The 13,738-nt window shown below is 44.1% G+C and overlaps 1 protein-coding gene across 2 annotated transcripts in view; it reads right to left on the minus strand.

The window, feature by feature from the left end:
• large2 (LARGE xylosyl- and glucuronyltransferase 2) overlaps positions 1-13,738 on the minus strand; it is a 117,679-nt gene that overhangs the window by 55,804 nt on the left and 48,137 nt on the right. For both annotated transcript variants that reach the window (XM_084918224.1, XM_084918290.1), the window contains exon 2: positions 9,345-9,445. The gene's annotated coding sequence lies outside the window, so the exon portion shown is untranslated. The remainder of the gene's footprint in view (positions 1-9,344; positions 9,446-13,738) is intronic.

Below are 13,738 nucleotides of genomic sequence, written 5' to 3' on the forward strand. Positions count from 1 at the left end.
TAGCAAGCTGCATGGGTAAGGTGGAAGCAATGCAACTTCTTAGCAGGACAGTGCTCTCAAAACTGTAAGCAGTCCACTGGGGCCTCAGCTCCTCATATCCTATCCATTAAAGTTATATAAAAATTTAACAGTGCAAATGCAAATTCCTTGCTGACAGTTTAACCAAAAGGCATTTCCAGTGGAAACTGGCTGACATATCCTCAGCATAACCATGTATAATATCCACAAAACTTAAAAAGAGGTTATACACACACAATACGGTAATATTATGTTGAAGCACAGTACGTATCACTCCGCGAGGCTCCTGCCTACGATAGCCGTAATGCTCCGACAATCCATCAAGCGGTGCGGCTTCGTAGCTTAGCAAAGTCGTACTAAAACATTTGACAGATTTTCAAGCGCCGTGTACATAAAATCGTTTCAAGGTCAGTAAACACAACCAGAATTCATACATAAGGCACACGGGATTATAAGGGGCTCTGTCGACTTTCAGAAAAATCAAAGGATTGATTTTAAGTGTGCCGTATTTTCCAAAAAACACGGTAATAACGACGACCCGCTAGCATGCTCTACCAAAAATAGTGCTTTGTTGTGTATCTGACGGACGAAAGCCAAACCAGTTCCACACCACTGAAGTTGCAGCATTTTACAAACCAGTTCTGGTTCATCCGTTTCATTCAACAATCCACTTTCGCCCTTCTCATTCTCCGACATGCTTTTTCCGCCATGTGCGTATGAAAACAAAGGCACTGCGCATGCGCATTTTACCCATATTCTATCGCGATATTTCATTTTCTTATCGTTGCCCAACATTATACCGGTATTACCGTGAACGGTATGATATGGCCCAGCCCTAGCTCCTGTAAGTACATAAAAATGGCCAACACAAACTAGACAATGGAGTGGCATTAGGTGTTGGTGACATGGTTACCAGAAGAAAACGCCGACCCTACCAAAAGACCTTTAAGGAAAATAGGAGATATGATTTGAATTTGTGTTAGCAAATTTGCAACCTTTATGCTCCATAACACACTGTACCGATAAAAGCATCCAGTTAAAGAACATAAAAAACATTATAGTGATTACAGATCAGTGCAGGTAATGTCTAGACTCTGCTGGATGGCACAGATCCAAGTGTAGTAGAAGCTGTGTCACTGCAGGAATAGCATCTGTCCAGGCATTTAGACTACCAACACTCTGGCTTTATTGAAAAAAAAACCAGAACCCACAGGGTTCCACAGTCCAAGTAATGTCAAGCACAGTCTGTGATCCAAATGCAAACAATGGGAGTGTTCCTCTACCAGAAACAGATGATTTATAAACCTTATAATGCAATGATTAACACTGGGCAATAAAAAAATCAAAGTTTATTCATAAAATCAAAGCAACCTATAACCTCATATATATACACACACACATGAGGTCAGTCCCTAATTTGAAGCCTTGGTTGACCTTTGCACCCTGTCCAATACCCCTGGGGCAGAACAATGGAATCTGTCCTGGGAACCCAAACACAAAAGACCCCACCATAGCCCAGATGACCCCATCAGCACACCACATCACTTCTAATGTCTGCTCTGATGTCTGTTATCTGTCCAATCAAAGCCAAGTTTTAATGGACAGAGGTCGGGGGGACTGACCTGTGGTCACATTATTTCACCCCTGTTCACCTCTGTCTGTCCACCTTCAGCACACCATATCACCAGTCTTTGGACAGCTCGTGCGTGCATGTGTGTGTGTCTCAGCTCTCATCTGTGGTTGCAGCAGAGCACATCAATCGGTCATCGGTCAGCTTTGGTGTCACATTTCTGCCCACAGCAGGTGCACACACTGACCTGACAGTCGTGCACATTGTCACAGTAACAATGATCATAATGTATGACATGCTTGTGATGCCACATGCAGTGAGAAAGCAGCCAATTGTGTCGTTACAATGACAAAAAAATGTGCTTTCTTTCTTTCTTTTTCTTTACTTTGGATTTTATCTGTGATTCCATACAGTTTCTGTTTCATTGACCACATTATCTCCTCATTCATTTAGGAATCCTTAGTGGTAGCAATTGGGAGACTTGCTTCTAAAATGACTGTAACGATACAGAATATGGTGCGGCCACATTCTTCCTGACCGCTCGGCTCAGACTATGCACCTTTTTAGTTTTTTACTTATTTTTTGCTCTGGTTTACAGTCCAAAATCCTCTAGTTTTATAGTCTACGACAGCAGATCACTTGTAAACATCGGTGACAAGGTTGCACATTTAATCTTGGTCACTTTTAAACTTGACCCATCCTGGCTGCCAGAGATACTACGCAGCACGGACAACAACAAAGGATTTACCGCTCATCCAAGGTGTAGAACAAAGACACGCCGGGGGAAACGCGCTGGCGTTCGGAACAGACTGAGACAGCAGGCGCATCGCGCACCACTGCCCAGCATCCTACTGGCCAACGTACAATCGCTGGAGAACAAGCTCGATGACCTAAGAGCAAGAGTCACCTTCCAACGTGACATGAGGGACTGCAACATTCTGTGCTTCACGGAGACATGGCTGACCCCCAAACATGCCGGACCAGGCCGTAACTCCGTCGGATTCATTCTTTGTGCTCCGCGCGGACAGAACGGCAGAGTCGAACAAAACCAAAGGTGGAGGAGTGTTTCATGCTAAACAGAAAGTGGTGTGATTCCAGGGGCATTTCTACTCTTTCCAGCGGCTGCTTGCCACATCTGGAATTCCTGAGCATTAAGTGCCGCCCTTTCTATCTGCCCCGTGAGTTCATCTTGGTCATCGCCACGGTGGTCTACATCCCACCCCAAGCGGACACAGGTGTGGCTTTGTCCGAACTACATGATGTGCTGAGTTCATTTCAAAACAAGGACCCGGGCACAGCCCTCATTGTAGCAGGAGACTTTAATAAAGTGAACCTCGGACAAGTCATGCCGAACTTCTACCAGCATGTCTCGTGTCCGACGAGGGGGGATCGAATTTTGGATCACTGCTACACACCATACAAGCAGGGCTACAAAGCTGTCTCACACCCGGCTTTTGGGAAGTCTGACCACAACGCCATCTTCCTCACTCCCCAGTATAAACAAAACATACGGAGGGAAGAAGTAACCACGAGGGAGGCGAAACGTTGGTCTGCCCAATCAGAAGCTACGCTACAGGACGCACTCAACGACGTAGACTGGGACATGTTCAGAGCATGCGCAGTTGACATCAATGAGTTTATGGAAGTAGCAGTAACCTTTGTCAATATGCTAGTGGAGGAGATTATCCCCACTGCGAGAGTCGCCACATTCCCGAACCAGAAACCGTAGGTGGACAAATCACGCTGCAGTGAACGCCAGGACCGCCACCTACAATGCGGGTCTCGCCACTGGCGATATGAGTGCCTACAAAGCGGTCTCATACAGCGTGTGGCGCGCGGTGAGAGATGCCAAACGCCGGTACCGGGAGCGCGTGGAGTCTCGCTTCCACCAGGGTGACACACGGAGTATGTGGTACGGACTACGCACCATTACGGACTACAAAGCCAGGGACACTGCGCCGATCAACGCAGACTCTGCATTCACCAATGAGCTGAACCAGTTCTACGCCAGTTTCGAGATTAGCCAGGCGGCTAATGCTAACTACCGCCTGACTACCGAGGACAGTGACGTCATCAGCGAGAGACCGGTGATCAGCATCGCGGAGCATGACGTCCGAGCGGCATTGAGTAGAGTGACCACAAGGAAAGCGGCGGGGCCAGACGGCATCACTGGCCGTCTGCTGCGCTGCTGGGCTGACCAGCTAGCAGGTGTATTCACTTCCATCTTCAAAGAGTCCCTGGCGAAGTCTGTGGTGCTAGGGCTGTGCAATATGACCAAAATCTCATATCCCGATATAAGAATTCTATCGTCCGATAACGATATAAATCACAAAAATGTAACATTTTCTGTAAATTCTGTGAATCTCGGGCAGCTCGACTTGCGTGAAGTGTTTCCAGCTGCGCGTCATGTAGCTGGAGTCGAGTGTTTTAACCGATGCATGAAACGATACATTTTTAGACATAAGTTCGCCTACTGACCCAACAGATCCACAGAGGACACCATTGACCACGTCCTGCACACCACCCTCAGCCACATGGACAAGAAACAGGGTAACTATGTGAGATTGCTGTTTGTTGATTACAGCTCAGCGTTTAACACAATAGTGCCCAGCAGACTGTTCACAAAGCTGAGGGATCTGTGGTGTCTGGGATGGAGATGGACATAAACCTGTGTGATGTGTGATTCGCCTAATAGCACACGTAACAATCTGGCAAACATTATAGTGTTATAATCAATCAGTAAACTCGTACCTTAAAGCAACAGGATTATAGGCCTATTTTAATTGCTTTAAAAAGCAGGAGCAGGTTACGTTCATTACTCTTATAATCTGTAAAGTTTCTTTTTTTGGATAAGACACTTTTGATCTCTGACTTTAGCCTTTGAGGCAGTGAATCCTTCCAGGCATCATTAACAACTTCTGAAAAAGGGACCAAAGAGAGAACGGTCGAAAGGACAACCTCAAGGAACGTCCCAGGTCGTTCCCTAAGCAGCAATCTTCAAAGCCAGTGCAACAAGGCACTTTTTAAACTTTGTCAACAACTGCACCAATAAAAAAGAAGGAAAATATCCGAGTTCTGGGGTAAAGAGTACGCTAAAGGAGAAAGTGAGACTGATTTAATGGTGATGTGGTGAGGGCTGGAGGAAGTGCTCGAATCATGGCTTTAAAGTATCTTTATCTATCAGCAGATAAGGCCATAAATTTACCATAAATTACATCTTTTGGATTTTTAATATTAACGTTATGGAGGTGCCACTTACATGCTCTGGGTGAAGAGCTGCAGTTTATAAAGGTACCACATGTCATTTGGTTTATCAAGTGGAAAATTATTGTTGGTTCATTTTAAATTGGAATGGAAACGCCTCCAGATGCCGCCTACACCCCTCAATGAAATATCCTGAACACACACGCAGGTGGAGACAGCACCCCCTCGCTAACCCATCCAACCGCTTTATGCGTTGTGACGGAGCTGACGGTGCACTGGCACATCCTCTCGTTTCGCACAGACTTCAGAGGCAGTTTATTCCCAAACTCTAAATAACCCGTGGGGTAATGCAGAGGGAGGAGGACGGTACAGTAATCAGGATGAGAGGAAAAATAAATAAATAAGAATTCAGCGAGTCGTTCTCCTTCTGTTTCCTCTCACTGCAACCAGCCTGAGAAATTAAACCTACACATGGAACACAAAACACAGAGGGCTTCATGTTGACATGATGGTAATTATGTTTCTAAGAGGGGGGAAAAACAGAAGAAGGGAAAAAAGGCTAATCGAAAGCAAAGCCATTTTGCAAACGAATCAAAGTGTGGACGGGGATTTGGGCAAGTGGCTGCGAAGGTGCCCGAGCTGATACCGGGAGAAAAGCTCGATCAGCTGGCCAAACAGTCGTGAACGCCTCCTTTTCATTTCAATTCATTTCTGTTTTATTTTACCTCTGATGAGTAAGTACATGGAAATAAATGGTTGGAAGAAAAAACCTCCAATAGACAATCAGGGAAGAGCAGAAAGCAGACAGGACAAAACACGCACAGGAGAGAGTCCCAGTGTTGCCAACTCCTCAGTCAGGAAAATCGCTATTGGCTGTCCTAAAAGTCGCTAGAAGTCGCAAAATGACGCCATCGCCTAATTTCCATAATTGGTCATGCTTACGTTATTGTAACCTACGTTGTAGGAGAAAGAAATAACACCATGAGAGAGACATGAAGTGAGTAAAAAACACGCTAAAAGCACTTAGAATATATTTAGAACTACAAATTAAATTTCTTTTAGCAATTATCGTTTTTTTAACGTCTCAATTCCAACCCTGCTCCTCTATCTGGACTTGGGACCAGGAAAAGTGAAACAGGCACTCTGGCGGAGTTACACACACACACATGGACGTGTAGGGGTGAACATCTCCTGCTCTGTTTTTTTAAAGAAAAATCTGAACAATAGAAACATGTCAGTTATCTGACCAAGCGAAAAATAACTGTATGGTTTACACATGACACGTGACTCCCTAACTGCTAATTAAATTCAAATTTTCAGAGACTTAAACTTAATTCTGTTAAATGAGCACTATATTAACTACAGTTAGAGGTCAGGGAGCAGGACTGATGTTGTTTGTTAGCTAGCTCCCACATTAATGTTGCAGCTCTTTTATTAGCCATAGCCGCTACCTGAGAGATGACCAATATGGGTAATTGCAGATTAACATTCATGACAACTGTTCAATACTTTAATGTTGTTGAAACAGGAGCTAAAATGCCCTATTGTACTATGAGGTCTTTTAGATATGATAACAGTGCATCAGTGCTCAGGTCTAACTTGGTGATGTAAATCTGCCTAACCAGACAGTTAACTGTGTGTGTGTTGGCTATCATTCACGATAGCCAACAGGCTACTGCAGCTGCTGCCTGTTTCATTAACAGGCAAGAGAGATTTGAGATATTTACCACCTGAAAGGTAATCTGGTGTCAGACAGCAGGTGGTTGTCCTGTGGTGCAGTCTAGCATTATTCAGTCAGGGCACTGAAGACTACTCAAGTAACTGACTAGTGGTGCTAATGATTTTTTCTTAACATTTAGAGTTACAGCTTCTAAACTGGTGTCCAGCAGTTTCATTTAAGAACTTTTAATAGCATTTTAATATTTAATTATTGCTATCTAATTAATGTGAAAAGAAAAAAAACACTGAAACACACCACATTTAACTCCTCTGTCCAATCGGGACTGTCAGGCTACGAGCATGAGGTATGGTTGTATAGTTTCAGACCACTGGGATAGCCAACATCTTATTATTTTGCTGCTGCCATTAACCGTTTGGTGGGAAATAGGATTATGACACTTTTGTGTAACTGATGATCTCTCTTTTGTCTTTGTTGTGGGAGGAGCCTTAGCGAGTCCTGATGTCATACTCAGCGAGTGAGTATGACAGGGACTCAGTCGGACTCTCGTCAACACGTGGCTTGGGCTGTGTTGTCTTTGGCGAGACGTGGCTGGCAGAGGAAGGTATTCTTGTGCCTGAAAATTGGGGGGGTTTTTCAAGTGGACAAGAGCATTGCTTTAATGCAACTGTGGCTCATGGAAGGCATCCAGATTGCAGTTTAATAATACAAAGTACTCAGCCTTGTTGAAGTTGCTGGCTGCAGTGCTGGAGGGTGCCCTACCTGGCAGCTCCATTGTCCTTCTGGGATATTTCAATGCTCATGTGGGAAACGACAGTGAGGGCTGGAGGTGAGTCATCTAGAGCAGGGGTGTCAAGCTCCAGGCCTCGAGGGCCGGTGTCCTGCAGGTTTCAGATGTGTCCTTGATCTAACACAACTGATTTAAATGGCTAAATGATCTCCTCAACATGTCTTGAAGTTCTCCAGAGGTCTGGGAATGACCTAATCATTTCAGGTGTGTTGACCCAGGGTGAGATCTAAAATCTGCAGGACACTGGCCCTCGAGGCCTGGAGTTCCCCACCCCTGTTCTAGAGGAACGGCTTGCCTGATCTGAACCCGAACAGTGTTGTATCATTGGACTTCTCTGCAAATCAAAGTTTGTCCTTGATTAACACCATGTCTGAACACAAATGCATTCTTTAGCGCACAACAGAGTGGCATCAGGACACTCGGTTGCAGGTCGATGATTGATTCTGTAATAGACCTCTGGCTGTGTGTTCTGGACATTTAGGTGAAGAGAGGAGCTGAGCTCCTGATGACCAGCTGGTGAGGAGTTGGGCGGGGACACCCAAAACATACAGAGAAGGTAGAAAAATCTGGCAGAGGCTGGGATCCATAGGATTGTTAATCCCAACTTCAACAGTATTCTGAGGAAAGCTGGTGACATCAGCCTCTGGACATGGACCCTGTTTCCAAACCTCAAGGTAGCTGTCATGGTGGTAATCGCTGAATGGGTTGGTGGACACTGGAGGTGAAGGGAGCCATCAAGCACTAGAAGGACTCCTGGTTGGGCTTAATTAGCCTGTGGGACACTGGATGCAACTGACCTGTGCTAAGAGGCCACGCAGAGTGTTGCTCTGGCAGATGTTGAAGCAAAACCTCAGCTGTGGAGTTTTTGAATGCAAAGTACTTGTACAACTTACTTTGCGTTTCTTTCCAAACAGGACAGAGCTATTACAGCAGTTGCACTAGTTGAAATCTTCCATTTGTAGTTTTTCTATCTCATTTGTAGTTGTTTCTATGCTGGTGACTGTTTCTTTTGTAAAGCTAGACTCGAACCCTTGTAGGCAGATGCTTCCTCTGTTACTTTTTGGAGGAAATGCAGCTATAAATGCAAGTTTTAAATGTAAAGATTCAAGATGTCTACAGTTTGTGCTATCCACAGACCTAACAGCATTTAACCCAAAAGTGCTCCAAGCCAAAATTGTAATTTATTTTAATTTTAATTCAAATCTGATTCATCACCCAGTCCGAACGGCCCCTGATTCAAAAGCTGTCGTTTTTAATTAAACACACTAGTTGGCCACCTGTAAAACTGCAAACATCTGATCTACAAAGACATTACTTGTTGTAAGTCTGGCACATTAAAATTTTACATAAATGACTAAAAATATGCAGACATCAATTCAAAAGCAACAGCCGAAGAAAAACAAAGCGCTGTGATGCTTCCATTTAGCAAGTCCGATGCTACAGAAAATCATATAACAGTGCAGCATCGATCGTATGGGAAGCTTCCCCAGAGAGCTGCTCCTCTGAGCTAAATTTGTACCCAAACTGCTTCAAGCACACATAAATTATTTCCACTGCAGCTCTATTAAGAGGAAGAGGAAGAAGAAGAAAAATAACACCATGTGACAGCCACAGGGGATAAATACCTTGGATGCTAATTTACACAACATAATTATGCAATGACCTTTGTGATGTGGGACAACATGTTCTAGAGGTGTTTGCTGGGTAAAGCACCACAGCTGCTGCTGCTGCTGAACATTTTAGATTTCCTGTCATGTCACACAAACAAGACAACAGAAAAAAAAAATATCACAAAACCAGTCACGTAAACGCACACGCACAGGAATCAACAAAGAGCCAAAACAATACATTCACCAGTTCCAAGCAGCTCATCTCTGGATTACATCCAAGAATTTGTGAATCTGGTCTCTGAAGATTTCTCTGCATCTCATCAGATATAAACTGAATCCTATTATGTCCCCACACAGCTGATTTTACACCAACTATTCAGTCGTTTTGTTCAGAGACTCTATGCAGGTCCACACACACTCACTGAGGGGGTGTTTTACAGGCAAAAAAAATAATTAATTAAAAAGATTCCTCACCAGATTGGCTAATGTAAATCCCCGTGTGGGGTAAAGTGATGAGAAGTGACGGAGAGGCTCTTCAGTCGAAGTCAACAGGAACCATCTGGGGAAGATCCAGTCTGCAGAAATAAAAATAGCTATGAGATGACAGCAGCTGTATGACAGGACTGGAACAATTACTAATATTCAGACAATCTTATAAGATACTAAAGAATAATCTTTTTTTAACAGAAATGAACAGAAAGAGTGAAGATTTCCTCTGAGCTGCTCAACCAAAAGCATCTGAATATCAAACAGCAAAAGCTACAGACTGAGCTGTCAATCATGCAGCAGACAGAGCTTCTCATTACTGTCATTGCTCAAGTTGAAATTCACAAGGTTTTTCGGTTGCCAGCGCTCTGAAACCATGTCTCCTCTGTCGATCAACCTGCACAGGAGTGTGAGATTGTCTATTTCTTTAATTCGAGGCTAAATACTACATCACTTCCTGTGCATGCATGGGTTCAGCAGTGCAGCAGCTCGTCTTTTTAAGCAACACGGCTCAACAAGGACTCCTGTGCCATTTTAAACATCAAATGCAAAACCTTTTCAAAAAAGTCAATAAATAAGCCATTAGTACTAGTTACATACCCTCTTTCTTTGCCCAAATGACATTAACCTGAATCTTTTTGGATCATTTTTAAGACTTTTCAGTCATTTCTACCTCTCCTTTGCAGTGTTTCTTCCGGTGTACTGAAAGCTCTCCAAAACAAAGAAGACCCTCAGCTGCATGGATTTTTCAAACAAACAGTCTTAGCGATTGTATCTCATTTGCCTGTTTACCACAGAACATAAATTATTTTCAGTTGAATATTCTTTATAGGTAATAATTTATATGTAGTCATACTGATGGGATATGGTATTTGATGGAGATCTACGGGGACTGTCATGATACGTTTTCTTTATTTGTAATACATGTAGTGCAGCATTTTTGTTTGGAAATACTAAACGTTCCTTCCGTCCATACATCCGCTACCTTCACATGGTGGAGGGGCTTGTGTGTCCCAGGGATCTCAGGGGCTATGTTGCCAGGGGGCTTTTGCTCCCTCGTACAGCCTCCCATGGCAAACTGGTCTCAGGTGATGGACCAGACAAAGAGAGGATTCAAAAACCCCTGTGAGTATAAGATCTAGGGAACAATTCACCTTGCCCAGGATAGGGTTACCAGGGCCCCACCCTGGAACCAGGCCCAGGGAGGGTGCCCGAGGGCGAGCGCCTGGAGACCATGGGACATGGGGCTACTACCTGTAGGGTGGGCCCATGCGGCGGCCGGGGGCAGAGACCCTGTGGGGCCAATCACCAGCTACCGAGACTAACGATTGGGAAATGGAATGTCACCTCTCTGGTGGGGAAGGACCCGATCCACCGCGTGAGGTTGAGAGGTACCAGCTCAACGCTTGGCTTGGGCTCCAGAACCCTGGAGAGGAGCTGGACTCCCTTAGTCTAGAGTTGCCCTTGGCGAGAGGCGGCAGGCTGAGGTAGGCATCTTAGTATCCCCTCGCCTTGCTGCCTGTACGTTGGAGTTTTTCCAGTGGACAAGAGGGTTTGTTACCTGCGCCTTTGGGTCGGGGAACATGTCATGACTGTCGTCTGCACCATTAGACCTGCATTGTCTTAAATGGCCACCAGGGAGCAATAGCTGTAGCTGCAAAAGTGCCCAGACCTCTATAAACATTTATGGTTTCAGTTACTTGTTTTGGATCACACTGATTAAAATGCAAACAGATTTTTTCCCCTCGGTGTCAGAGAGTAAGATTCGGAAATAAAAAATTGGCTAATGACTTTGAATTCCTTTAGCCAATGAGCTTGTGTTTTCAGTCTGATCCGATCGCAAAGGTGACATGAGTGATGTCACAGTAGCCACCGGACCTTTTATCCTGTGGAAGTGGGATGGCTGTCCTAGACTAGCTCTGAAGCTACTTTGAAGTTGCTAATGGAAGAGTAGAAGATGACCAGCATTATTCTTGGCCTTGGCCCAAATAACTACATTCTCAAATAAATTAAGCACTTAATAATGGGCCAAAACAAAAATAAGCAAGCAACAATAAAACCACAACGACTTAAAAAAAAAATAATAATAATAATTAAAATTAAAATGAATGTAAATGCATTTTAAGATATCATTTTCCTTAAATGTTTATTTCAGACTTTTTGATCTTTTTGAACTGTATCCATCGTTGCCTTTTCCATAAAGAATGCCTGATGAAAAAGCTCAGGAGCACTGGAATGGATCAATGGTGCCTTCCAATCAGACTGATTTACTGAGATAAAAACATCATGGGTTATTGCTGTGAGGGGTGTTGTGTAAAACGTGACTCCAAGTCTGTGGGCAGGGCTTACAACGGTTGACTTTCGGGAAGGGAACACTGTGGGGTGAAGCTCTGGAGGGAAACAGGGGGACAGAGAAGCAGACGGGAGGAGTGAAAAAAGAAGAGGGAAAAGAATTAACATACACAAAAAAATCTTGTCTTTCTTTTGTCCTCCCTGGCATTGCCTGGGCTCCATCCAGACGGCAGCTCCTCTCTTCTGTTGTATAGAACAGAGGGAGGCGACACGACGCCTGTCAAAAATCCGAGAAATTCTGCCCCGGAGCCCGATCTTAGCCAGAGCCTGTGACAAACAGTCTCCTCGCATGCCGACAGTCTAATCTGCACCAGCATCATCCTGGATCATCCTGAACCACAGGAGGTCCCACACTGTTTTTACTGCAACTGATAGCTGGAGTGATGCTGTTGTTTGTGTGCTAACAGCCCGTCTGATGGCTCCAGGAGCACAGCCAGATTGGCTCTTAGTGTGAAACAACAGCAGCCATTAAAGCTCCTCCATACGGCCTGGGGCGAGAGGAGCAGGAGGAGGGGGCCATCTACCCCAGACTGAGTCCAGCCCAGTGTGAGAAGGAGCTTGTCTTTTAGTTTTAGTTGGTAGTAAACACAATCAAGGGATTCAGCTTAGTTTGCATGGCCTTAGCTAATCTGATTACAGCAATGAAGAGATTTCTGGAAAGAGGAAATGTGCTCTTCTTCCCCACGGCCGAGGCTTAGCAGAGTTTAGCACATGCAAACGCACCGTGGTGCATACTCTCTGTGTGAGTGCACAGACACGGGGGGAGGATCACTGCTCTTATCTGTCACGTGCCAATCTTAAATCCCCAGACACAGACACAGACATTGGGGGGCAGGTAAATTTCCGCTGTAGGCATGCCTCAGGGGTCCCCCCCACCTGCTGTATAAAAATAGCTGTTGGGTGATTTCTGACCCCTGCATGCGAGAACACACACAATGCCAGAAATACACATCTTCAGCTTTTTAACATGGACAGTTTGTCATTTTTCAAGTAAACTCAATGTAATTTTTGACTTGACAAAAACTTAAATGTTCATTTAGACTTTAGGGGAAAAGAAACAAACCATGGCAGTTTCTTAAAACAAATTATTAACAAGTAAGTCAGATGTGTGTTGTACCAGCCTCGAGTACATCTATTAAAAAATGCATAAGTTAAGTGAGGCCTTTAAATAAAAACAGACGGAATTTCTATGGAGGCAGCGCAATTGATCATTTAAACAAGAGTTTCACAACTTTTTAAAATAAAAAACAACAAATGCATTCAAGATCAAATAAAATGGCTGTAACAACAAAACTAAAATAAATACAGTGGAAGTGAAGGAAATGTATTTATATTATTCGCCCAGTTCATTTGCACTCATGTCACAACAGTCCCCCGCTAGTCTCCATTCTCTTGTACTGAAACTACCAAATATCAGAGCAGATTTCGGTCATTTTAACTCACCTGTCCTAAGTTTACAGTCAAGTCACAAACTACTAAAAACACACAAGGAAACACTGATGCACCAGACATGGAAAAACCCCAAGTTGCTGACGGTGTCCTCTGCGTTATGTCTCTCTCTAACTAACAACCATAGACTATTTAAGAGATGGATGGGCGTCACTGTGGCGTGACACACTGGCTAGTGGGCGGCTATTTTAAAGCCTTAGGTTTGGCATTGTTTTTTTTCACAAGACTGGACATGCTGGGTGAGGGGTGGACCTGAATTATAACTCCAGGAACATTGTATGACTATAATAGCAGTAGTTTGTCAATCACAAAATAACCTCATCCTAAAGCACTCCCTGTTCTATTGTCCATTAGACTATAATGGGAGCATCATTTACCAAATGAACATCAGCTTACTGAAGTATTAAAGAGAACTTGAAACTTCTGACTCAGGCTATAAAGTCATTAGAAGAAATGTTTACAGAGGCCATAAATCATGCGACAAATAGGGTCATTTTCCCCATTTACGGCATTCATTGGGTTCATATTGTGTATCCGGAGGTTAAATCCATCCTTTATATATGGTGCCAAATCTCCTTTTT

Source organism: Perissodus microlepis, chromosome 1, assembly GCF_051167445.1.
Source record: "Perissodus microlepis isolate ML-2025 ecotype Zambia chromosome 1, ASM5116744v1, whole genome shotgun sequence".
NCBI lineage: Eukaryota > Metazoa > Chordata > Actinopteri > Cichliformes > Cichlidae > Perissodus > Perissodus microlepis.